General features: G+C 40.4%; 1 protein-coding gene across 1 annotated transcript in view; it reads left to right on the forward strand.

The window, feature by feature from the left end:
- Positions 1–265: 265 nt before the first annotated feature.
- Positions 266–26,085, forward strand: part of LOC112562868 (probable G-protein coupled receptor 139) — an 87,133-nt gene continuing 61,313 nt past the window's right edge. Inside the window, 1 exon segment of the mRNA XM_025236440.1 lies at positions 266–967. The gene's annotated coding sequence lies outside the window, so the exon portion shown is untranslated.

The raw sequence follows: 26,085 nt of genomic DNA on the forward strand, positions 1-26,085 counted from the left end.
TCTAGTGACGTGTCAACTGTCTCATTGCTGTCCGTTACAAACGTCACGCTTCAGTGCTGCAAGCTTCCAAAGGTTCATCTTCTCTACATGGAAGTCTCACACCTTTAGCCACCAACTATTTTGGCTAGCTTGCCTCTAATACTTGTTTTCATCAAGAGTTCTGGCGCGCGAGCCACATTGATTCCCCGAAGCGCGCGCATGCTGAATAGGCAACTTCCGCCACGTCATAGCCGCTGCCGCCCGTGGATCCGCCACTGTTTCTCCGCGCCTCTCCTGACGGGAGGGGTGGGACGTGCACCACGTGCCTGGCTTTGGATCACTGGCAACCGGTAGTGCAGAAGTTTACATATCGAAACGTGACGTCAGGAAAACAACAACAAATCTCTCGTTGATAAGGATTCGCTTCTCATGAGGAAATATGAGATGAAATTACTATCGAACTGGCTGCGTTGGTTGTGGGTTGCCTGCAATGTGGGAAAAAGTCTTCAAGAAGTGAGCACATAGAAAAAAAAACCAAGTAAATGGACGGTTTCTGGTGACTTTATTTGTAGCAAGTGAATTGTTCACTTGGTTGCTTAGTTGCTTAATCGACGGGCACAATTTTTAACATAATCTTCGCGAGTGATACAACAAGAATCTTGAAGATGATCTTACAACTTAATGAGATGACAAATTATTCTGGAAGCATTGTGAAGTCTAACTATCCTGCTACCAATGTGATGACAAGCTATTCTGTGATATTCTGACAAATCGTGGCCTGACTTTGATGGAGGAAGTGTGTTGCTGGAGTTTCTCGTTGCAAACGTGATTTACGTATAAGACATCATAATGGCGACATAGTCATTGCACCAACAGCAAAAACATTTTGCAAAATGGTGAGCCGTGCGTCCCCGTCGCCAAATGGACAATGCCGACGTCACCAACGACAAAACCAGTTGCTTCATTAGGATCATAACCACAGCTGTTAATGTAAGTAAACACATTTTTCTTTCCACGTTGCTAGTCACTTCTATCTAAAATAAACAACCTAATAAATGTTAAGAAATTAAAAAAAATTAAATATATATAATTCTGAATATTTCATGGTCGCCTGCTTTCTAAACGATTTGAGATAGATCGATCTATCTATAAATAGCTTTCATAGCTATATGTCTATTTTTAGAATCTTAACGGCTTTTCAGTGACGTGCCGGGTGATGAACAGCGGTACGCCCTCCATCAAGGGGGTGCTAAGATCCCGGTCCAAATTGTCTAGATATTTGCTGTCAGGCTGCTTGGTGCACAAGCCCCCAGAGAACATCCGGGCCTCAAATCTGAATGCGTGCCAAGAATGCGTGGTGAGACCGTTACGAAGGAAGTCAAATGAGACATATGGTCGCATTTAATGCTTATACGAAAGTCTGTTCAAGATTTCTCGAGGGAAACTGGAATAACTAGGCGCACGTGACATAACGAGTTTTTTTTCTGGTGTGAAAATATATTTATGTCAGTGTTACACGGCCACGTGACTCCAGAAATAGCCGAGGGTGTCGCGAGTGTGAAATGCCAGCTAGTGAGCGCAGCTCACCACTTCTAGAAGTTCAGTCAAGGGAAAGCAATGTGGAGAGAAAGGGAAAGGATTGACTAACCAACCTTTGATAAAACCTGAACCACTCTCTCAGTAATATTCTTGAAAGCAGAAAGCAGTTTATTAAGAGCTAAAAGCTTTTGTTATTTCTCTAAAGTACATGATCTGAACTTTGCAAGGCTAAGGGATCGTTGACAGTAGTTTTATTTCTTGTGTGTCAATGAAAGGTAAAACTGGAAAACATTTTTTTATGGAAAGAAAGACGAAATAGATATCTTCTGCTTGCACTTTCTCTGATGTCTTGCTGGACGATGTTCTTGAACTAAAACCTATTAACAAGCTGCAGCAGATCAGTATGCAATCAGTCCTAGCTCTTCTTACACCTGCAGCCCCTTAATTAATGTCCCAGCTACACAATGTTCGTAAAAAGTGTCTTCCTTCAAACTTTTCTTAAATGGACACACTTTTTTTCGCTTTGATGTCTGAAACACATCGCAGCGTGTTCCGGAGATTTCTTTGACAGTTTCCTCCGGAATTTCTGGTTTTACAATATGGTTTGTTTTCTGGAACAGTTTTTGTTCAGCAAAATGGCTGACAAATCGAACAAGCCTCTTGTAAACTCAAGGATGGGGAGGCATTATTTAAAATGTAACTAATTTTGCAGGCCCAGGACTAGTTGTGGAATCCGAGCAGGTGCAGATGTCGGAATTATCAATTTAAATCAAGTCTGAGTGTATGCAGCATTTTCGTGGCAGCTGATGATGATCGCTTGATCAATAGATGATCGATTAATTGTCATAACATGACTCTGCCATTTGTCCACTGATGCTGAACATGTCGCAGGATGAAAGTGTCACAGAGTTTCACTGATTTATCTGTGTATGTCACCGACACTAGCATACACGTAGACGTACACGTAGACGTCCACATGGACATTTGCATTTCTCTTTCTTCACAAGACAACTCTGCCTCTTTGTATGCGTTTAATGAATTAACTAAATTTATGCTACAGGAACAAATAAAAATGTACGATAAATGTCGAAAAATGATTTCTTAGTATACATCAAGTCAATTTATAAGACGCTCTACTCCGCCGACCTTTTAGTTCGGAGCCAGATGTACTTCAGTACTTTAGTTCAGTTCCTACAGACCTCGCAGGCCTTCTGTAGTTCTAGATATAATATATCTCGTGCATTTCTTATCAGACGACCTCTGAGTCTACACCGTTTTCAATTACAAGAACCCGCAACACTTCTGGTCCAACGCCAACATCAGCGTCACGTGACCTCTTCATCATAACTACGGTCCCACGAATGCAAAACAACAAAAAGAAAGTTGGCAATATATATAATATATTGTATATATTTTTGTTATTGTGAGTCAGAGATGGAAGTCGGCGTACGAGTCGTCTCGACTAAAGAGATGCACATATCATGTCTTGCATACTACGATCAACATGTGTTTACGACACTGTGTAGTCAGTGATGCCGCATCCTGGAGCCTCTATTATTATGAAGAGGCTTCAGAAACATGGCAGTTGTTGTATATGTACAGCAATGGAACTGCTCTTTCAATATTGTTGTTATTGGATTTTTCTTGCGCAGTTCTTTTGGGTTTTCATCATCAACTTTTCTCGTCTGCCTCGTCCTTAACATGGAGACATATTTCCTACTTGTCTGCCAGTCTCATTAAATACAAATAAAGCTAGCTATGTAACATTTCTGTTGGCAAGTATTTTTCTCTTTATCTCTTGTCAGTAGGTTCACAAACAAACACACACAGAGTGAAAGATAGAGAGAAAATTACTTTTTTATCAATCACAGTTGTCTGGGACTGACAAATTCCTATCTGACCTTTCTTTTTCTCTCTACCCTCGTCTCTCTCTCAAAAACTTATTTGAACCATCTGACTGTGAACTTACTAAAAAATATATTATCTCCACAAAGAACTGAAAACATCATTTGGTACATCATTTGATCAGATTCTTAAAATATCTTCAGGATGAGTCAGAGGCATTAACAGGAGTGTTTTTCTTGAGTTTAAATGTCTCTAGATTACTCCAAGTCGTTTCCTGACCTTTTTTCCCTCGTTTTTCATTAAAAATGTTTGCATCGTAAATACCAATTGGAGAGATGGTCTGTCTACAACTGCTGGTCTAACCTCAGACAACTCTTTACACATCATTACAGGAATCAAGTCCCATCATTAACTCGTCTGTCCGTTCTTTCTGTGAGGTGTCGGTTCACATCTCATGTGGTATGAACTGTTTCTTGCTGACGTAGTTGTATTCGACTTTTTCTGTTTTTTTCTTATATATTCAAAGTTTCAAGTTCTGAGAAAGGAGATGAGACAATCTTACAGAATGTGTTTTTGTTTCTTTTAAATGATTTCCCATTAGATTGGTGTGCAAATATTTTCTCGCCAGGAGAATAGTTTACCCCATGGAATTCCTGGAGGTTTTTAGATGTTTTGAACATCGCTGTGGGTGTTACGATACGAGTCTAAACATATCATGAGATATACAACTCTTTCGGCTTTGGAATGTAAGGAATTGCATGTCAAGTTTTTGCTGCCTTTGTCGTGAGGATGAAGAGTTCTTGTTGGGCATAAACCTCTAAATCTGGCCAAAGAAGACAAAGTAGTTATGTTTCTTTGTTGGCCTTCGTTCAAGGGAGAGGGCAATAATAATGAGAATACTGAGTTTGTATAGAGCCATATCCTGGTCCTATGGACAAAATCATGGTACTTTATTTTAAAACAAAGACAAGACATACAGACACAACATAACAGACATGCTGGTTAGAGAATTTATATGATTGATACCCAGCAAGAACCTGCTCCAGTCTGCGCAAATCATTTGAAAAAAACTGTGATCCAGGTTGTTCCTGTCCACACCAAGGCCCCGAAAATTGTTGAAGAATTCCTATGGTCGGTCACAAAACATATCAGAAACTAAATCTTTATCAATGAACTTACAGACACAAACTGCATATCAAGTGCAGTCACAGCCAAGTGTTCTCAAGAAACAAATGTGGAGCACGAGAGCTGTTACGTCAGCTTTGTGCAGCCTCGTTCTCGCTTATCACTATATCTATGTTCGATGGAGGAAAAAAAAACCAGGAAGATAGAGTGTAGCCAAAATGGACTCACAGGCCGCATCAGGCATCATCATTGCCCCAGAGGTTCGATTAACTGAGATGAAAGCACGCGGCCTGTAAGCTCAGCGAGTATTTACTTCATTGACAATGCCCTCAATGTTTCTACTCCACAATACTCTCATAAGGCGCTTGGTGGGCAGGGAGGGCAGATTACTTGGGTATCTTTTCCCCACGACACCCCTAGGGGAAGTTCTACTGACCTCAAATGAATAGCAACGTTCAGAAATTGTTTTTTTTTCTATACATAAAACTCTAATCTCACAATCATGCTTAGCGGATATCGGAGAATAATGTTTGTTCTCTTCATGGGCGTTTAATTACAGACAAAAGCGGAGAAGTCATGCCTTTAACATTTTGAAAGAAGAAATATTTAAGATATGAAGGGAATGCTCGATAAACAATACACGAAGAGGAAAGAACAAAATTAGAAAAAAACCAGAAACGATGAATATCTAAAATTGTAAACTCGTGATCAGAGGGCTCTTCCGACATTTTATCTCTGGAACATCCTAGTCACGGAAAATTCTTTTTCATTTTATTGTTTTCTCGAAATAACAGAAATAGCAACTATCACACTAGTGCTTGTGAGGATAAGTAAAGGTTGTGACTGGTTTTAACTGATATGGTAATGGAGTAATCGTGTGGCCGATGTGGTAGCAATGGCAGTGACGATGACCTGGGTTTTTTTCCCTATGGTGTAAACAGTATTTTCATCGTATTGATGTCAGAAATCACACATTTACTGCTTTATTCCATGACATTTAACAGTCTCACTCTCTATTTTACTTGCTGTAATTCTTCAGGTAAATGCGTTCTTTCACCAGAAGCTTCCACTTACATCTTCATCGATGAAACATTGGACTTCTTGATACTTACAGGGTACAGTGGTGTTTGGAAGTAAATGAGAGATGACGAAATGAAAAATTATTTAAATTCGCGCAATCCAAAAAATTATATATTTACATAAATATACGGAAAGCCACTTGCGTGTTTATGATACAGGCTGTCAGGATGCGATATACACAACAGGAGATGCTGCACGGACAAAGCACCGCGAGGGGAGTTAACCTGTCAGTGGAAATTGAGATACACATGCTGGCGGCCGGAGGGCAATGGCGATGTCGGGTGATGCAGCCCACATCATTTGCTTCTATAGCCTGATGAACCCCTGCCTCCACACACACAGACGCACACACATCCACACAGATCCACACACGCACACAGTGGGGGCCTACGTCACTGCCGGTCTGGCCCTATCTGCAGGCCGCCTGTAGACACCCCAGGGAGAGTTGTCGACCATCGCGATATGTTTCTAGATAACGAGCTGGCAAAGAGATAACTTTTGGCTGCAGATGTTTGCTGATGAAGCTTGACAGCTCGCATGTTTTTAAGCTCTTCAACACGGGTTTAGGGGAGATAACCGATGAGTTTTTCGATGTCCTTACCATGCTGTGCTGAAATATTTCTTTGCACCGGGGATTACCGTTAGAATTTATGCTCCTGCCAACTCTGACTCAAGTGGTAAGAAGTGAGATAAAGATGGGAATGTAATATTATATATTATGTCTACTCCCATGACACGATATTAAGTTTTAATAGTGACAGTGAGCACTAGGTGTCCTTCCCTGACTGTGTAACCACGGAGGTGTGTAGGTGGACTGCCGTTTGTCTGCCGAGACCAACGCTTAGTCTCTTGCGATGTTCTCCACTGTTAGTCTCGGTGAGCCTAAACAATGTGAATAAACCGGAAGCTTTGTAGTCTCGTGCCTCCTTTTAGGAGTTAATCTGAAATGTGAATAAACCGGAAGCTTAGGAGAATCATGCCTCGTTTTAGAAGTTAACTGGAAAAAAATCGTCTGCCAGCAGTCCAGTAATACAAGTTCGTGATGTAACCTGCTGAGTTGCTGTAATGGAGTTATCTTGTTTCATGATTAGGACCTCTTGTAAATGTAACCACACGAAAAGGACCCGACAGAAACGATCCTATAAACTAGAAAATGTGTCAGGAAGGCTGGCCACACAATCCTGCTGCTCTCGGAAATGGGAAACCAGCGGTCACTTCATATAAAATCCTGGATAATCAGGTCCGACGGGTACCTACCGATTCCACTATTATGAACCCAATTCTAAAGATAAAAAAAATTCTACAAATCGATCTTTTAGAGTCAGGGGTTTAAAAATATGCTGGCATTGGGAAGTTTGGCTGTTTTTTTAAAAATAAAGTCTAGAGATAAGATAGCTGACTGGAAGGAATGAGTGTTTACGAGATCACTGAGTTTTTTTACAAGTCTCGGACTGCCCACACAGCTGTTTATTTTTGGGTTATTTTCTTGATATTTATCTTTTCAAGCTGTGCTCACGTCCTAATCTATCGAATTTTTTTAATAGCAACTGACTTCCGTCTATGGAAAATAAAGAGTTCGCTTATTTACTTACAATAAAAAAATAGAATTGTAGAAAAACAATACATTGTGTTCATACATGCACTAAAATCTACATTATAGTTTGGTGAGCTGAGGTAAAAAAAAGCAATTTCCCAAGAACACAGAATAAGCAAAGGTTCAGGAGTACATTTTGTGTTTTACTTTCAGAATATATTAATACTGCGTGTGTATGTAATTTCAGAAGCTGATTTCTTCCAAGATCCTAAACATCGTTAAGATTCTAATAAGATTCTTTTGAGGTTCTTGAATATCGGTTATAATATTAATCTCAAAGTAAACTGTTTGGCAAAGAAATGTAATAGCACAAAAGTAGTCATGTATCGTTTAAAATATTTCAAAAATGTGTTCGGAAAACGAATGGGATGGCAAGAAATCGTAGGAGTAATAATTAAGATAGGTTGTTTCGTTTGTTGTCGCAAAAGGTAGAGAATTTTCTTTTCAAAGCTTGGAAAGCAATTACTCCGGTAAAATTAAATGTTCAAACCCATTTTTCAATCGATTTTACGTCTGCTGCACAGACGACGAACAGGCGATGGATGAAGAAGTTTGAAACGAGTAGCGAAACTTTGGCATGGTAATGGCCTCAGACACTGTCACGTGCCTTCCTCCTGGTCACGACCTTCTTATTGGTGCCGTGAGGTCACATGTTGCTGCTAAGGATCTGCAGCAGTGACTGGAGAAAAAAAGAGTTCAAACAATCTCCCGCTATACAAACAAGAGACCATCTTTAAGATGTGTTTGTATGCAATACGCATATATATATATAAATCGTCCATAAAATTAAATAATTTTTCTATGTTCCAAAGCATTTCACTTCTAGATATACAAGATATCTTAAAAGATATTAACACTCAAAAGTAGCATAGCTCAAGTAGACTATCATCTGTTTGTAAGTCCTTGTGGTAGCTCGTTCGTCAGTACGGATGCTGGTTCTCCGTCCTTCGTTAGTTAACCGGGGATTGCATTTCACTACTCCAAAAATTAAAAATCTTTCGGGTAAAGAAAAAAGTCCGAATTTGGAGCTTGACTTAAAATAATAAATACAAAAACAAAACAAAAAGTTTTCATTGAAGGCGTGGAATAATGGTGCCAACGTTTTTCCCAAGACAATGACATACTGCTTAAAACTTTTATAAGCCCAAGTCAATCTTTCTTGTTATATGATCTATTCCCTCCCCGCACATTAGATGGCTTATTACCATAAGTAAAAGAAGTGGATAATCATGAGATCAAAACATGTTGCAGAGGTGAATGTAACCGAACCTGCAAGAAAAAGCAGCCGTTACACAACAAACAATCCAAGGGGATTCAGGAAATGTGATCGAAGGGTAAGGGACGTGCGTAAAATCTGTGAAACCCGAACTTAGCCAGGCATTCGGAAGACATGCAGAAGGAAAAAAGCCAGAAAATGAGAAAAAGAGTCAAGGAGCCTTTAAAAAAAACAACAAAAAAGAGCAAAAGCCAGCGAGCCAACTGCAGCTGGAAAGACAAAAACAAACCGCAAACCAAAGCCGACGAAATTAATCCATTCGTCTGTCGATGTACCTCAACCATGGTCACCTGACTTTCCAAAGACATGAGCCCACCACCATACAAAGGTCTTTCGCTTCCATGTCCGTCCATCCGTCCGTACGTACGTCCGTCTGTCGGTCTGTCTTTTCTCTCCTAGTTTTCTAACACTCCTCAATGGCGGCTTTTTTCAATGTTCTACTCTGACTTTCGACAAAGTGTAGGTGAACGGTAAACTAATCTGGTTTAGCATCTCAACAGGCCGGTCGGGAAGCAAATCGAATCCACTGTCTGTACAGTCTGTCGAATTCATCTGTTCTTTTAAGTTTCCGGTCTGCAATCTGCCGATATGCATGATCCCGGTACTCATCAGCATCGCCTTTCATCTTCTTCTCTTTTATCTCTATAGAAAGGTTCCATAAAACGACCCCTCACCTCGTTAACCCTTTATGCGCTCCTGTAAAGCCTGTATAAGTTAGCCGGGTCGATGGAGTCCCTTTGTGGACGAGTTAGTCTGGATCGAAGGAGAACTTGACGAGACCCAGAACATTGGGGTGGAAAGTGAAGGAGGGGCGACCATCCTGTCATCGCACCCCGTCGTATCTGTGCAGATTACATGAAACATTGATGTGGAAAGCCTTCGATCTACCATGCTCTACAACTCTCACCACTGTCGTACATCCCGGTCATCAGTCATTTGTCGCTTGACTGGAATGATCGTTGAGGGAAGCACATTGATAGAGGCGGGAGCTGATGAGTCCCCCGATTCACGCCTGGTTTGGACGATTGTGAGCAGTTCTTCATGTTTGTAAGTCAGTTCTTTCTCTGACCAATGAAACGTCGACTTCTCTCCATGGGACATCGAAGGATACTCTTCTACAAAGTTTGGTTCTAGGTCTCATGGCCAGAGAATACCAGCTTTCGCCACTTGACTGTTCCAGGTAGGAGTTCCAGGTTTCCTACGAGTGTGGTGACCATTTTTTGTACAAAGCATTGGTTTTATGTTTTTATGAGATACAAACCAACCTTCTCAACATTTGTTCTCACATACCTAGATTTTCTTCCTTGTATCAGCTAGTCAAAGTATCACATCCATAAAACAGGATTGATACTCGATAGACATACGAATTTTTAGGAGACACCCTTGATGGACCCTACTGTCGTGTATAAGAAACCAGCCATCGGGTGATCCAGCAGTATTGTGTTAGGTGAGCTACTACACAGTGACTTGGACGAGACCTTTGTCGATGTTAATTTTCACAATACACCCCATTGTCTCTGACTCTCTCAAGAGCCTTTTTAAAGTCTATAAAGTTGATAGATGTCCCGTTGATTCTGAAGATTATTCGCCATTAGGATGCGATAATTAAAGTGTTGTTCACCTAGGTTCATACATATATCCTGAACCCAGTCTGTTCTTCTGCTAGCAGTTCATCAGCCGCGAATAATCTGTAAGAACTTAAAGTAATAACTTAACCGATTTTCCCCTCGTGAGTTAAGATTTGCAGCCCGTTTATTGCCACTTTATAGAAGTGTTTTCTGTCTAGACTCCTCCAGCCTTTTTGATGTTTACTTCCATTGGCTCTTTTTGTGTCACTTGATTCCTTGTGAAAGCTTTGTGGTGATTACTCTTTTTTAAGTGAAGAACAGTTATCTCGGGTTTGAATGCACTTTAGGAAGCTTCGCTATAGAAACTGTTTACAATACCTGGATGGCCGTCTGTTATGAAAGTAAATATTAAACATAAGAGATTTCATTTTAGTCACTGAAGGCAAAAGTGTTGCCCATGGACTTTAACAGTTGCTGTCTCAGTGATTTGTCTTTGCCTTCATAGTCACTTTACACCACAGCACAGGGATTCGTATTCAAGATTCATTGGTATCTTTGCGTTGTGTATCGCTGTGTAGCGTTGTGTCGCGATGTGTATCACTATATAGCGCCTATGCAGTGTTTCTTATTCTTTTGACCTAAACAATGTGAGCTCGCAGAAAAAACACAGTTCTATCGTTTTATAGTGAAAATTAAATAGTATTGTCTTTAAATTAATTGACTCTATTTATTTATATTTTCTGTCTTTCCTTTATTTGTCTTCCTAGTTATCCCTGACTCTTTTTCTAACGACTGAGCCTGTCTTCCTGATTTCGCTTACTGCTCTTACATTTCTTTCTGCATTCCTTAGCTTGCCTTTCTCTTCTTCTTCTTTGTGTGCGTTCGTAAGGGTGTGTGTGTGCGCTCGCGCTGAGCTGTCATGGAGCCTAAGCTGCCATCTCTACCTACAAAAACAACACTCAATCTCTGTTTCGCTCTCTCTCTCTTGCGGTCCAGATCCCTTAGGACAGCATTTTTAACCTCGCTGTCATCTAAATTTCTTGTTCTCTAGGAGACGGCTGCCAAACAATCAGGTCGTGGTCTGTCCTTTAGCATCCAGATCCTCCACGGAAGATGCTGGACCACGCGATGCTGAAAACAACAGCTTAAAAGAAAGTCTGGCAGCTGCTTCCCGATCTCTTCCTGCTCAGCAAGAGCAAACCGTGGTGACACTTTTACACACTCGGCAACCGCGGACGCCGCGGAAAACCGTGACAGTCACACACTTCTCACATTTGCACGCGCTTTCAAAGACAGCACGAGCCACAAGAAAACAAACAAAACGGAGGAGTTGAGGAGGAATATGACGTAAATGTCCTAAAGTCAATGGATGTGACCCTGCCTGACCTTACTGTCAGCCGCGGACGATATCCATCAACCTAGATTGGATAGTTAGCGAGTTCAGCGCCTCCTGGTGCCAGACCTGCCAGTCAGCGTCAGCTTCTGGTTCAGTGGTGTCCGCGTCTCGACCCTCCCGCCTTGAGTGGAATCTCTTCACCCTTTTCCTCCTCACATCGCACCATTCATGATACAGGCATACACGTGCATTGATGTAAAGGCCATGGTCACAAAAAGCACTTGTGGGAAGGTTAAAGGTCAAAGCGGGACGGACTTTGTGGGAGATGATTGTTACACACGCCGTGGCAAAGTGTATGAGAAGATTTTTTTATTCTTTCTGCTACATATATTTTTTCATATTCTAAAAGATTGGACCTGACATCTGTTGTATAAGTCATGATTAACAAAAAAAAATAATATATATAATAATATGTATAATATTATACACTTTCATCTTTTTTAAGTCAGGTATGCACTTAGACTTGTCGCGTCGCAAGAAAATGTTTGTAAAAAAATTATTTTTCTTGTTAAGCTGAACTACGTTGCTGAAATAGTGAATAACAATAACAACAACAATCTTCAAATGTAAGCTAGGTTTGGATTACCCAAAGTAAACAGTTGTTTATTTGAAAACATTATTTTTCATGCTTATGGAGGCTTGAACAAGTCGCTCAGCGAAATATTTTCAAGGTTTAGGACTTTTTAATATGAAGCAGCTAGTGTTCATCTTCAGAGTAAAGTGCGTTACTCCATCCATAACACTCAACGGGGAATTCTGTAAGGTCCCTGAAGAGTAGATTCACAGATTAAGAAAAAAAAGCGATATTTAAACCCCCGAGGAAAGGTGGAAAAAAGACACTCTCGCATTTGTCAGTGTCAAAACACTACTTTCTAATGGACTTCCTTGAAACCATCGTCTGCTTCCTTAGGCAACAAAAGTGTTCTTGCATACCAGACCGTTAGGTGCAACGTAATCTCACGTACTCAGAAACCCCCAACCCCCCCTCTTTGGGAGCCGCTGTAGCTCAACTGTAACGTCTGAAGGAAGATGATCATGATTCGCTTTCTTTGCGATGAACCTGCTTCATTCAGCAGTATCAGGGAACGGGAAGACACTCACACATACACACATGCACACATACACACATACACACACGCACACAGAGGCAGACTCTGATGAGGAAGATAGAGATTGAGCCTCTGTACATGTGTATTTGAGCATGCGCGAATATGGTTCTTGGATTCTCCTTTAAGTTTATTTTTATACCTCCCTTTCAAGTCTTTTCCCAGAAATAATCCATTAAAGATTAAAGTCTCATGTGCGCAACAAAACTAAAAAAGTTTCCAGTTCTACATCTTTAAAAGTTGTTAAAAAAAAGTTCTTTGTAGAATTAAAAATAATCTCCATCCTCCTAATTTAGATAAATAACTTCAACATTATCCTTGAAGCAAAAGCTTCAAAAACTAAAGATAATAAAAAGAGAGAAGATAAATCAAGAGCTTAAGTAGGGGATAAGAGGATGAAGTGCGGGTGTCTGTGGGACTTTCTCTAACAAATTCTCAGCATCTGAAGAAAGCTGCTAGCTTGGCTCAAAAGTCTCTGTAAACTTTTTTCTCCATTACTCAGTTCTTGCCTTTCCGGCAAAATACATTTCCTGTTGTCGGCAATTCTGACCAGATCCGTGATTATCTGAGTTTTTCTAAATGATAGAAATGCTGCCAGGCTGTTAACTGACGCGGCCAAGATCGAAAAGAAAGTGGAACATGAAAGCATACAGGTGAAAACAGGATTCAGCTTTGAGACGATTCTGAAAGTTTCAAAATTTTCTTTTCGTGAAACATCCGGTCGTCTAGAATCTCTCTTGTGTCTGACATTACGAAAGTGGTTTTTGTGTACCACTTCACCTTTGTAGGAGACAAGGATGTAGTGCAAACCAGAATTCGCCAATTGATTTATGTTCTTTTCGGAATAGAGAATGAAACTTGTATCACAAAGTGTTTCCGAATGCAAGCCATTGTAATTCATTCTGACACTCTTATCGACAGTATTCCGTACCCAAGAAAAAGTAGTAGTCTGCTGGTTTGAAAAGCTTATAGAAAATATTATTTACCTGTCTTCTACAGCATGTTCGTGAAAGATAAATTACCATTATCAATAAATTGTTCGAAAGTTATTAACTTTACACAAATAAAACCTTATTTAAAAAAAAAAACGAGTAACTGTTGCAATAATTTATTATCGGGAACTAAGACAACAAAATCACAATCTGCCTGGATTTGAAACACAAGCGTTGGAGAGTATTATCAACTCCATCATTAACAAACGAACTTCGTTTCTATTTGTTCATGTAAAAAAAATAGTATATGTGTGTTAATGCTTGGAATCGGAGTTAAAACTGTGCTTGGAATCGCTTTTTCTTGTCATAAAATTACATTAAAATTATTATTTTTAGAATCAAATCGTGCCAAGCATGACACATCTACCCTAGACAATCAAAATCGCCTTTTTTTCACTGCAAAGTTCATGAAGTCAAACATAAATACATCACCAGGAAGTCGTTTCACTCTGAAAATTATCTTGTTAATTTGTTTTAACTAATGGAGATGCTAGTCAAAGCTTTTGTTGTAACGAAGAATCTTCCTTCAAAGAATGTTGCTAGATTAGCTCACCGTTACTCAATTAGCAACTCAAAGGAATGTCTGTGGAAGTTACTCATGTCTACAAATGAACTGAAAACTATGACAGTAACAGTAACACAGTGATTTTAAAAAGCAAAGGTAAAATAACCCGAAATAAATAAGGAATGAAAGAAAGAGGAAAGGCAAGTGTGTATGAATATGTTTTTGCGTGCATCTGTGTGAGTTATTTAGAGAGAAGGGGGAGGGAGAAAGAACGAGATATAAGGATTGTAAAAGTAGAGATAAGGGGTTTCTAAAGAACAAGTCCTCTTATTGTTGAAAGTAACTGTAGAGAAGAGCACCCAGTGGGGTAGAGACACGAGAGCATGACGACGTAGAAAAATTAATTTCCAGCAGCCCTTGGAGGTTATTATACGACCCACGGAGCACTAACAACCCGAGGATGTTATTACACGACCCACCAAGCACTAACCGATGACGCAGTCAAACGGAAAAACCATTTCCCGTTGTGACAAGTCACGCAAAACCAGTTTACGTGTAGGAAATACCAGTGTTTAGCTCAACCGTTTACTGTTACAGGACAATGGAAATGTGTGTGCAGTCGACCGACTAGCAAGACAGGCACACACACCACTAACACGCAGATGCTCGAGGATGATGATGATTGATGATGATGAAAACACCTAATGATCTACAAATTTAGCTTAATGATGTGCTCGCTGTCCAATTAAAAAGTTACATTGTTTAAAATTATCACATTGCACATTTTTTGTCTGGATCCTTGGTGGGTACAGGCTGCACAAGATGGGGTTACATTCTAGGGTTGTACTGAGGGAACAGGAAGAGGGATCCTGATCCTGCAGAAGCCCTTGAAGCAGACCGTAGGTAGTTTGTATTCCATGCCAGTCTGTACACAAAGCTAGTGGAGAATACAGAGACGAGGTTTTGCATGATCTTGTTTGCTTGATGAGACGCGCGCCCCTTCTGGAGTTTGCTAATGAGGTAGGGAGGACAATAAGACAAGAGAGAATTACAGTAGTTTTGAACAGTTTCTTTTTAAAATACAGAAAATAATTGCACTAAGCTTTGAATCAGTAGTCCGTTGCTCCCTATATGTGGACGCAAAAACACACGAACAATTACTCAAGCTCTCGGTCATAAGGTCATGTGTACGGTAGAAATGGAATTGTCCAAGACTTTTTAAATCTCTTGCAATAAAGGACATTTTACAAGGCCCTAATGTCGTCGAGCCCTTTGTTTAGTCAGACAAAGTTGTGTGTGAACATCAAAGGAAACCAGCGTTTTAAAGATAATCATTCTGAACATTAGCAGTTTGGTCAGATTGCTGAGCCAGGTTCATGCTTGCCTGCACAGACATTTGCTAATACAACGGGTCCTTACAGCACTGTGATGTTTGAAGCTTTGACAGTTATCCCGTTTAACAATGAGCCTCAGGGAAAAAATAAATGCTGTTAGCAGCATTAACAGACATGAACACAGCTTTAACTTTAAAAATTTCTTCATTTTGACATAAAGTTGACTTATTATTGACAAGTAGGAGAGATAGAGGAGAGATAGCATGGCGAAGAGCTCTTGCAGATGCTGAATGAAGACACTGGCATATCATGCAGTGGTCGACATGAACTGTGTGGGCGACATGTCCTCAACGTCATCTCTCGAGCTTTAATGACGTATTCCTACAGCTGTGACATCATCACGACACGCCATTGTCGTCATTACGTCATTACACACGCGAGGGGGACTGCGGCGCAGGATGGCGGGGCGAAACTTCCTCAGATGGTGGGAACCGGAAGTGCGCAGTTGCACGACAAGCCTCGGGGCTTGCACAACCCACGCCACCGTCAGTTCGATCATTTGGCCGAGCTCGTCTCCTGGCACTAATTGTGACTGGTGTTGACTGGTGTGGACATGGCGTGATCAGCGCGAGATCGAAGTGCCTCTCGTCGTCAGCAGGGTCTGTTCTAGAAGTTGCGACACTCCATGCCGTCCTGGCTCCAACGTTCTTCTGAATGGCGAAGAGGTCCTCGACCTTAGAAACATCCTTTCTGGTAAAGGCAAGAAGGCTTTTAGAGGGTAGGACAGCGGATGGACCTACGTAACAACGGTTTCTAAGGCCTGAGGTCACTATGGCAACGCGCAAGCATGCACACACAGTCTGTTGAAGAACGTCTACAGGACCCGACTACATCCCCCACCCAACAACACACAACGAGTGAGAAAGAAAGAAAGATAGCATAGAGAAATCAGTGATAAGTCATTTAAAAATACTTGAAATAATTATTATACAGAAAATATCTCAATTTAATACCAACTGTTGAGGTTAAAATTATGAAAGCACACGTTTATCTAAGTATTAATGACACAATTTCGTTAACGATTTCTAAAACATTATTATATTTCAATATTAATTAATTAATTTGTATTAAATGTCAACAGTTTGGTTTACCCATAATCCTGACACCCAGCCCTTTTGACTTGATCCTAGTAACCTAAAGTTTCTGTGCCTTAAACCTGTGTCCTAGCAGAACTAGTAGGACGCCATTTTTAAAAGACTATCCCAGAAGAGAAGATTAACATGCCACGCTGTTCTCCAACAACATGTGAATCAATACCCAGAAGGAGTCCCTCGAAGACAGCCCTCTCTCCATGGCACACAAGTTAATTTCTTCCGCAAATAGTCTCTCCTGGTAAGGGACGCCACTGCACCACTGATGGCGTGGATAGGCCTTGTCATCTGGCGATCAGATCGAAATTTTGGCTTAAAAATCTGGATCTTTCGGCACACAAGATGACAAGGCGCCGAACCAGGGTGCAAAATAAGGGGCATCCGAACCTCGAGACGAGAAAACCAACAGAGCAGACCCCGAAGCCTGGTCTGTCAAGGGCGGTAACAGGGACGAAGAGAGAGTAACCACGTTTCTTTGGAGGATCTGATTAAGCTCGACAGACATGGTAGAGGAAGGAGGACAATAGTCGTGGAATCTGAAGAGAAACTGGAGCTCCAAGGACGACTCCCCCGATTGATATCTTGTCAAAGTCGGGCTAACAAACCGATCGGTTTTTCTCAAAAGGCTAGTCGCATCGTTAAGGCCTTTAAAAGAAATTTCTAGGGCGATACAGGAGTTCAAAAAGTTGGCTTGTCTAACACGAAGATAGATGATTGCAGACTGAGGAAAATTTTTAAAAAAACAGAGAATGGGAATAGTATTTTAATTTTAATTTTCAAAAACGAGAGAGTGAAAGGTAATGTTAGTCTATTGACTCTCTGGTCAATGAAAGTAAAGTGTTCAAACCAGATTTTGTTTTGTCTGGGTCACCTCTTTGGGATGGTGATGGTGATACATATGCCCTCTCTATCACTCGCTGTGTTCTCTCCCCTGAGCCCAATGCGATGTCAACGGCTTGATCAACCGAGGAAGGAGTTAAGTCACGCGAGTATTGAACTGGTGAAAGTAAATACGTCACGAGGGTATCGAACTGGCCAATACTCCACTTCCTGACCTCGGGCGAGGACCCCTTGAACCACCATTCTACTGTCCCCTTGACTATGAAAACAAGTGAGTGAATGCGCTGATCTCTACTGTTTCTACTCCTGAGAAAGAAGCTGAACAGCAGGACTTTTAACCAAACATGTGATTTTTGTTCAACATTGACGAAAACATTTTTTTCAGTTTCTAGGAAGTGAAGACGACACTTTCTGTCCTTGCCCCTAAAAAACAAAAAACAAAACAAAACAAAACAAAAAAACAAAAAAAAACAACAAAAAAAAAAAAAACAAAACAAAAAAACAAAAAACAAAAACAAAAACAAAAACACAACAAAAAAATCTGGTTTTGGGATTGCAAGGATTTCGTTCTCTTGTGTTCCATCGTGCGTGTAACGACTGTTTCATGAGAAAGTTTTCAAAGTGTAAGCACGAATTGATCCGGGCTCTAAAGGGCATGTTTGTCAAGTGGCTCAATCGATTCCTTTTCTTAAGGATACAAAAGTAATGAAGCAGAAATCGATGTCCAAAGTGTACAAGGGCTGGAGAGCCTGAAGGGGTGCGTACACATCAAGCAGACAAATGAAGATTGCTAGGTTCCCTCTCCAGAAGCATATATACGCAAGAACAAGGGAGGCAAGATGAAGATTGCCTCTTGCTGATGGCGCCCCCTACACATCCATGCAGATATAAAGTTCGGTGATGTACCAAAGACTTTCTCGGGCAGATATTTACAGCGGTGGCTTAACATCCTCTCTCCCTGGTCAGACAGCCCGGAGATTAAGGTTAATTCTCAGTCGACAGACGATGCTTATCTCAGGCTGGGTGAGCTGCTCGTCGTTAGATTGCATGACTGGCAATGAGTCTCATAAACATCTCTTCAATGCACCTCGGCTTATCGTTTCGTTTCTGGGGCTTTTGTTGTTATTGTTGTTGTTTTTCAACCATTGCTTCAGGTAACTTTGCGTATTTGGAGGGTTTGGTAGAGCAACGGTCAGCGCCTGTCATCAGTACAGTGAAGGTTGACTGCCCTGGGTTCAGGTCTCGTCTCCCTGTTCTTTCTTTTCATGTTGCCTCTTTTTACAGGGCTGGCTGTGTTGCCGTCAAAGTTGCCATCTCTTCTATTTATCAAAACTTTCTTCCTAGTTCTTTCGTGTTCTCTCCTTTTTTTCCTCTCTCGCTCGCTGTCCATCTTATATGATTAGCTGTCTTTTCTCATTCTTTCTCTCGCTTGCGGTCGGAAAAAGAATAGTTTACTCCTCTCTCTTGCTGTCTATCTGTCCCATTCCTCAATTCATCTCTCTCTTGGATGTTATTTAGCTGTCGCTGGGTAGGAAGTATTCTATCCTTGTCGTTAGGGTCACGACATCGGGTCAGAAGGATTATGATTTGAGTTCCTTCTGGTTGTTGACTGGAAAACTCTCTAAGAAACACTTAATAATTAGATAATAATTTAGAGCATGCAGTAAATATCAATGATGACAAGCTAGCTGAAAACCTTTTGCAAGTCAAAGAACAGGTTTCCGATTTTTTTTTTTAAAAAGTATACGCAAACGGAAGCCAGGAAACATCCAGTGCTGTTCCTCTGTCTGACTTTCTTCAACCTTAGAGAAATTTCTGAAGATTTCTGGCTCGTCTCCGTTTTGTTGGCAAGAAGGGTAGGAAACCACAAAATACAACAGAGACAAACAAGATGAATGTGGAGGGAGGGGTAGTGCTGGCACAGATCAAGTTGCGGTACATTTCGGGGTGGGATGGTGTACTATGCATGGTGTGACACGCTGGCATGTGGGGTGGGGCATGTAGGGTGTCAGCACACTTACCCAGGTACTTCAGTGACACGTTGCATGCGGGTGAAAGGTTGGTATGGAGTGAATGAAGGCGGAGTGCGAGGCGAGAAGGAGGTACGGAGGGATAGAGAGATAGAAAGAGAGATAGAAAGCCTATATTTCTGTGAACTGACGAGTGAGAGGTCTGTGAGTGAGTTGTGCGTGCGAGAGGACTACTGTCAAGGTTCGAGTCTTCAGTTCCGACGATTTGTGTCTCAGGATACGCTTTTGGGAAGTATACAGAATGCAGCAAGGTGCTGTTACAAGTCTGTTGTTCCTCACTAGACTGTATTGTTGAGCATGACCATTCCTGCAACTGGAGGCTCTGAGCAGCATCGTCTCTCTGCCCCCATCACCCACTCCAACCTCCCCCTCCCTCTCGCACAGTTGCCTTGTCTCGCTGGTGGGTGTCGGGTTTAGTCGTCAGCAGCTGCGGTTCCCATGAGAACGATGCTGTTTCCATTCTAGTTGTCGTCTGCTGGATGTACACGTTTCCAAGCCACTTGTTGTCCTGCAATATATTGTGTCAGGGAGGTATGCACAGTCGCCACGAAGTCAGGAAGCACCACAACACGAGGAGATATCACAGCGAACTCTGGATGGTGCTGGTGTAAACAATCCGCACGTCATGGAACAGGGAGGAGACGTAAGTATTTTTTCCCATCGTCAACGTCATCGACATCCATCATCCGTTATCCGTCATCCCATCACCATCATCACCACCATCGCCATCACTACTAACATTGTCGTCACACGTTTTATCGTGTTAAGTATCATTGATTGACATTACCAAAACAGCTATCGTCATTCTTATTCCCGACATCACTGTCATCGTGAATGGAAAGTAGGTGACAAGGACAGATGGCGCTGTAAGTCCATGACGGATATTTCTCTCTATCTCATTCTGTGTGAATTAAACACCATGGACAGGTCAAGATTCCCATTCTAAGTGTACAGCATAAGCCTCAACTTAGAATTACCGAGGGCAAAAGCAACGAACTTTGAACTTAGGCACGTGTAGGAAAAAGGGGGGATTGAAGATTATAGGATTTTTATATTGTTGTTCAAACAAGTACTGAAAGAAAAAGTTGTACAAAAGTGGAGAGGTAAAATACAGTTGAGCGATAGGTACTTTGGTTATAGACAGTTTAAAAAAGGAGTTCTAACTCTCCAAAATATCTGAGTAATAACCATAAAAGTTCAGAAAGACTCTAATACCATTTAGACTAGGAGTTTGTGAAATAAATATCAGCAATAGGTATTCAGACACCTTTAACAAAAACTGTCCTTTTTGCCAAAGCAGATCAGAAGGTGAAGAACATTATTTTTGCTACGTGTCCAACCTTTGTTGACATCGGAGTCAACTGTCTAACACCTGACACACAATGAGTCCCAGCAGACGATATTTGCTTGTGTTGCTGTCTCTGGCGGAGTCAAAGGTCATGAGACATGTCCGATGTATATTTTCTATGCATTAAGGTGGCGCAGTGAACTGATAGACAACAACAGGAACAATGGAAATGCTTCATAAATAATGTGACCTCCTGTGATCAGACTTGACAGGCTTGGCCTTTCAAATGTTAGCAGACTGAGTCGATGACCTCATACTAGTGTTGGTGTGTGTGGACGTGACTGTTTGTTTGTGTATGTAGGGGAGGGTAAAAAGCTGAATGTTAGAAATACGAACGTACATAACCATCTATTTATTCTTCAGTATTTTCATGTTTATCCATAGAAATCTTGTTACTTTGTAGTATCTTGATTTATTGACAGCCTCCAGTGAAAAAATATTGTGGCCAAGGAGTGAGGAGATTGCATCGCCAAGCACTTGCTACAATATAAATAAGTTAATTAAAAAAAATAAATTCCCTTGGAAAGTTCTATCCACTTTGGACATTTCCGTTTTGTCATTCAATCAACATAGTTCATTATTGAATTTTCAAGGAAATCACGCTGAGTGAAGTTTTGAAATAGCAAGACATAGATTTTTGCGTGGGTCGTTTCTACTTGGCAAGAGTATATAAATGTATTTTCAGAACATCCGACTTGTCCAGTGACCTCAGTGCTACAAGTACAGAAATACAATAGCAAAATCTGCCTAATACGAAACTATTTTTTAAATTTTGGATAGGAGTGACTCTTAGGGTCCTAATTATCTGACACATTAGTGGAGAAGGTACTTCACGAGACGTTTACTCATCTTCAATAATAGTTTTCAAGAACTGTAAGGAAGTTTTTTTTTTATTTTTTTTTTTTATTTTTTTATTTCTAAGTACACTATCGGATTTTTCCACCAAATAAGGAGTTAATATTTAATTTTTAAAAATTACAGCCAAGAAAACAGTATTTGAAAATGCAGACTGCAGGCTTTCACATTAGGACCAAGAGATGTTTAGCGCCGCCTCACTGATAGTCTGTGAGCAAAAGGCTTTATGCTCCACCTCAGATTAGATGATCATGTTTGGTAACACGAGCACTTTGTCTGTAACAACACAAACAAGCAAGCTCGAGTGGGTCTTTGTTTTCTCGGCAACGGGCAGACTTGATTACATGTTAAGATTTGACTCGCTCGGGCGCAAGCGATGACGGAGGACTCGTCGTTAAGGACTCATCGAAATGTCAGAACAAAGATGCCAGGTCCTTTTACTGTCAAACGATTCGTGTGCAGAGCAAGCAGTCATCGGTGTTACAGATCATTTTCAACGGAGATTTATATATATTTTTTTACCTTCATTTTTATTTCTGCCATCTACATTTGGGTTTCACCATCTGCTGTAAGGCAGAATGCAGAGTGAAGATAGAGAAACTACGCCAAAATCATTAATTTAGGAACAGTGCTGCTTTAAAACATTTTTAAAAGTAGCATAACTTGTATATAGTCGATTGTTCTTTCTTATACATGGACATATGCAGCTACGTTCCCTCTCTATGACATGTACGGACAAATTCATGCACACGCATACAAACAGAAACCTGTATCTCTGTTTTTCATAAGTGCCGGCTGTCGAGGAAGGATACAGAAGGGGAAGTCAGTAAAGCAAAAAAAAAAAAAAAAAAAAAAAAAAAAAAAAAGGAAAGGGAAGAAAGAAATTTGAGGGTGGAGAGGCAGGTTAAAGTGGTTTTTAAGAAGGAATGTAACTCCGTGTTCAGTTCCAGTGGCAGCGAGTGATGTGCATTGTGCTGCTGTAAAATATTATCTTTCAAAAGGATGCCTTCCATGCAACCTGACAGCTCGTAGAGAACCTATCTTAAAGTGAGCAAGCACACATACATACACACATATTTATTTATATACATTAAGCGAAACAGTTTTGTCATTACAACCTAGCTACGAGCTTTCTTCTAAAGCCACACAATAAAATGTCGGAGTCATCAAAGCCCAGTTGTATTTATTGTCCACCACATTCATCTTTCATGTCGTCTACTCAGACTGCTTACGTCGTTCCCTGTAAAGTTTTCTTGGTCAGACCTTTATAGTTTGGGTCTTTGTAGACGATAGTCGAGAGCGGAGATGTAATAACAGTCTTCGACGGAAGGAAATAATTTGTTTTCTGTGTAAGTTCATATTTCCTTTACCTTCACAAATCGCATCTGACAAAAAGATTCTTATGTCTTCGATATTTTCCTGTTTCTAGCCTTTTATATCTCTCTCTCTCTGTCTGTCTATGTGGGTGTCTTAGCGCATACTTAAAAATTATTTTGTATATCAGCTTTAACTTGTATAGGCTGAACAATGTCTTACCTAACTTTTAGTCACAGACCCAGGCTGACACTAAACAGATGTGATGTGTGAATGTTTAAAGACTTTCTCCACATGAGAGCAAGAGTATATGTGCATGTGTATACCTGATATGCTCCACCGTGGAGTTAGCAATTTAGGGCACGAAAAGCAATCTGTCGACAGTTAAGCTGAAGAAGCAGGGAGTGAAAAAACGACTGAAATATTTCTTTCTTTCTTTTTTTTTTTTTTTCTTTTGAATGCTGGAACCTCGGAAAGGAACGCGTAGGAAAGTTATTATGAGAGCAATGGAGTAAAATGTATTATTTCAGTATGCCACAACAAATGATAAGACGAACCTAAATCCCTTACCCCGAAGCAAAATGTATTACACAAACACAACACACTTGTTTTTCTTAGTTGATATCCAGGAAACAGAAATAAAATAAAGTTTCCTGTGGGAGCTAAAAATAAATAAGATGTAATTTATTAATAATGTGATGACATTTTCTGTCTAGAAGATAACATCTCTCACTACAAGATACATACAAACAAATAACAGTTGTAGAGGCTGAGGTTGGCTGACACCTCAAGCAAGAGAAGGTTGCTATGCCATACATTGGACATGAGCAGATGGCTCCGATTATTGTTGATTCCCAGAATTCGGAGTAAGGAATCAGAGTAGGTGACTTGGTGGGAGCAACACCATCAGTGAGGGACAGAAACAGTTCTTTGCAGCATACAGAAGTAAGAAAAATGAGCCCAGAGAGTGATCGTGTAAAATAACAAAATAAATAAATGAAATGCATTTAAAAAATCAGTCAAAGAAGTTATAGAAAAGGTTAATGTGTATAATACAAATAAGTGCAACAAGAAATCAATAAGAAAAAAAAGAAGTTTTTAACAAAGATCACGAGAAGACTCATATAACTGAACTAAGCCATGAAAAAGCATGGACATAAAAATGAGGACCAAGCGGAAGAATTTCGCTCCTTACACAATTTCTAAAACAGGTGGATTTTGAGGAAGCTGGCTTGGCAGCTTCATAATGTCGGTAAACATGTCGATGGCGATGCAAATAAGTTTTTAGATAAAAAAATGCCATCAAGCATTAAACAGACTTTGCCTCTGATGAGTCACTGAACGACCGTTGGCGTAAGAATTTTCTTTCGTTAAGAAGGCGGTTTTCAGACATCAAGGACCTCAAGAAAGCAGAGCAAGTAGAGCCTGACGAAAAGCTTTTTGATTTTTCCGCGCGTTTTTTACGGGGGGAAACCTGTAAATAATTCTGCAGACAGTTGAGAAAGTTGAAAGTTGCTGGGGCGAGTCTGGTTGAGGTGTATGTATGTCTCGTCTCTAAAATGAGAGTAGAGATCACTTTACTGAATGTAATGTTTCTAGACGTTTCTATGAGAATTTAAAAGGCAATCAAAGTATCATCTGAACAAATGCTAGTAGGAAACCATGTCTAAATGGAACAAAAGACGCTAATACATACATTTATGTATTTCTACATCATTAGAACATTTCTAAAAGAAAATGCGATTATACGCGCGCAAGCGTATTTAGAAACAAATACTAAGCATAGTTATTTTTATTGTAAAGTTCAAAAATTTCAGCTGAAAAACTTGCATTTAAATTGCGTTGTACGTCAATGCCTTTGTAAGACAATACTACCCTAGTTCCGTGACTACATAAAACAGATTGCAATCTAATTTCAAAACGACGAAATATATATTCTTATTAAAAAAAAACAATCAAACTGGTGAAGTATCTTTACTCTGTGTACCCTTGTCGCCCTCAGAAGACATCAAAGACACAAACGGTGACAAAGACTAGGGTCGACTCATCTATGCGATGGTTTCACTCTCTCTCCGGAAAGGTCAGAGGCGTGATGGAGGAACGTGATAACGAAGTTAACGACAGGAATTAAGTTATCTTTGTTAGCAATCCTGGTGAATTAATGTCAATCCACAAACTAATGGCTCGCGAGAAGACATCATAGACGGACGAGGTGAATAACGATAGGCCCTGTTGACTGATGGACTTCTGTGCGTACAGACAGACATACAAACAGGCAAATGAATAAAGATGCTCACGATACATTCGCAGCAAGAGAGGAGATGGAGTGAGAGAGAAAGGAGGTGAAGGGGTAGGGGAGACAGTTCTTGGACAGTGCTCAAGTCGGTCGCAATATCTTTGTGAATATACTTTCAGCAGCAAAAGCTTTGAAGTGGCCTTAAATGTTGTAGCACATCAGGTCTGAGTCGGAAGAAAGTTTATTACTCTTGACAGAACCACAATCATGTTGTCAAGTGCCATGAAGTGACACATGGAGAGAGAGGGAAAGGAAATGGATGAAAGGACAAATAGGAGAAGGAATGCAAGGTGTCATGTGTGTGTTTGTGTGTTTGTGTGTGTGTCGGTCAGAGATAGAGATTGTGTACTAGTGTGTCTGCATGTTTAGTCGCACATTTTTCTCATGTCCGTAGTTTCTGTTCAAAGGTTAATTTAAGACACTCATCTCTACAAATTAACTGTACTGGTTGAATTGCTATTTTAACGATTTTTAATCACCAAGGCGATCATGTGCAGCATGTCTGATTTTTTATTGCTATTCTGCACATCTTGCTAGTTAGCACAGCTCCCTTTGATACAACCTTTATTGTGTATATGAACATGAGCATCAACATATATCTATGTAGCATATCTATGTAATACTCAGACATATGCGTTTACTATGATTCAACATTTCTGACAGTTATCCCCCAAAGCATTCATAAATGTAGTTAAGAATAAGACTTTTATTTTACAAAATCCTGTAGCTTCCATCCACACTTACACAAATATAATGGTTTTCACAGGGATGCGTTAGAAACTCAGTAAGTAAACATTCTCATATATCAGTTGATCTTTAAGGAAAACGGTGTTTACACTTGTCTGATAAGCCAACGGAAATCTGTAGCTTATCGTTTGTACAGAAAAGTCCATCGGGACCCTAAATAAGAAG

The sequence above is a fragment of the Pomacea canaliculata genome, linkage group LG4 (genome assembly GCF_003073045.1).
Source record: "Pomacea canaliculata isolate SZHN2017 linkage group LG4, ASM307304v1, whole genome shotgun sequence".
Classification (NCBI taxonomy): domain Eukaryota; kingdom Metazoa; phylum Mollusca; class Gastropoda; order Architaenioglossa; family Ampullariidae; genus Pomacea; species Pomacea canaliculata.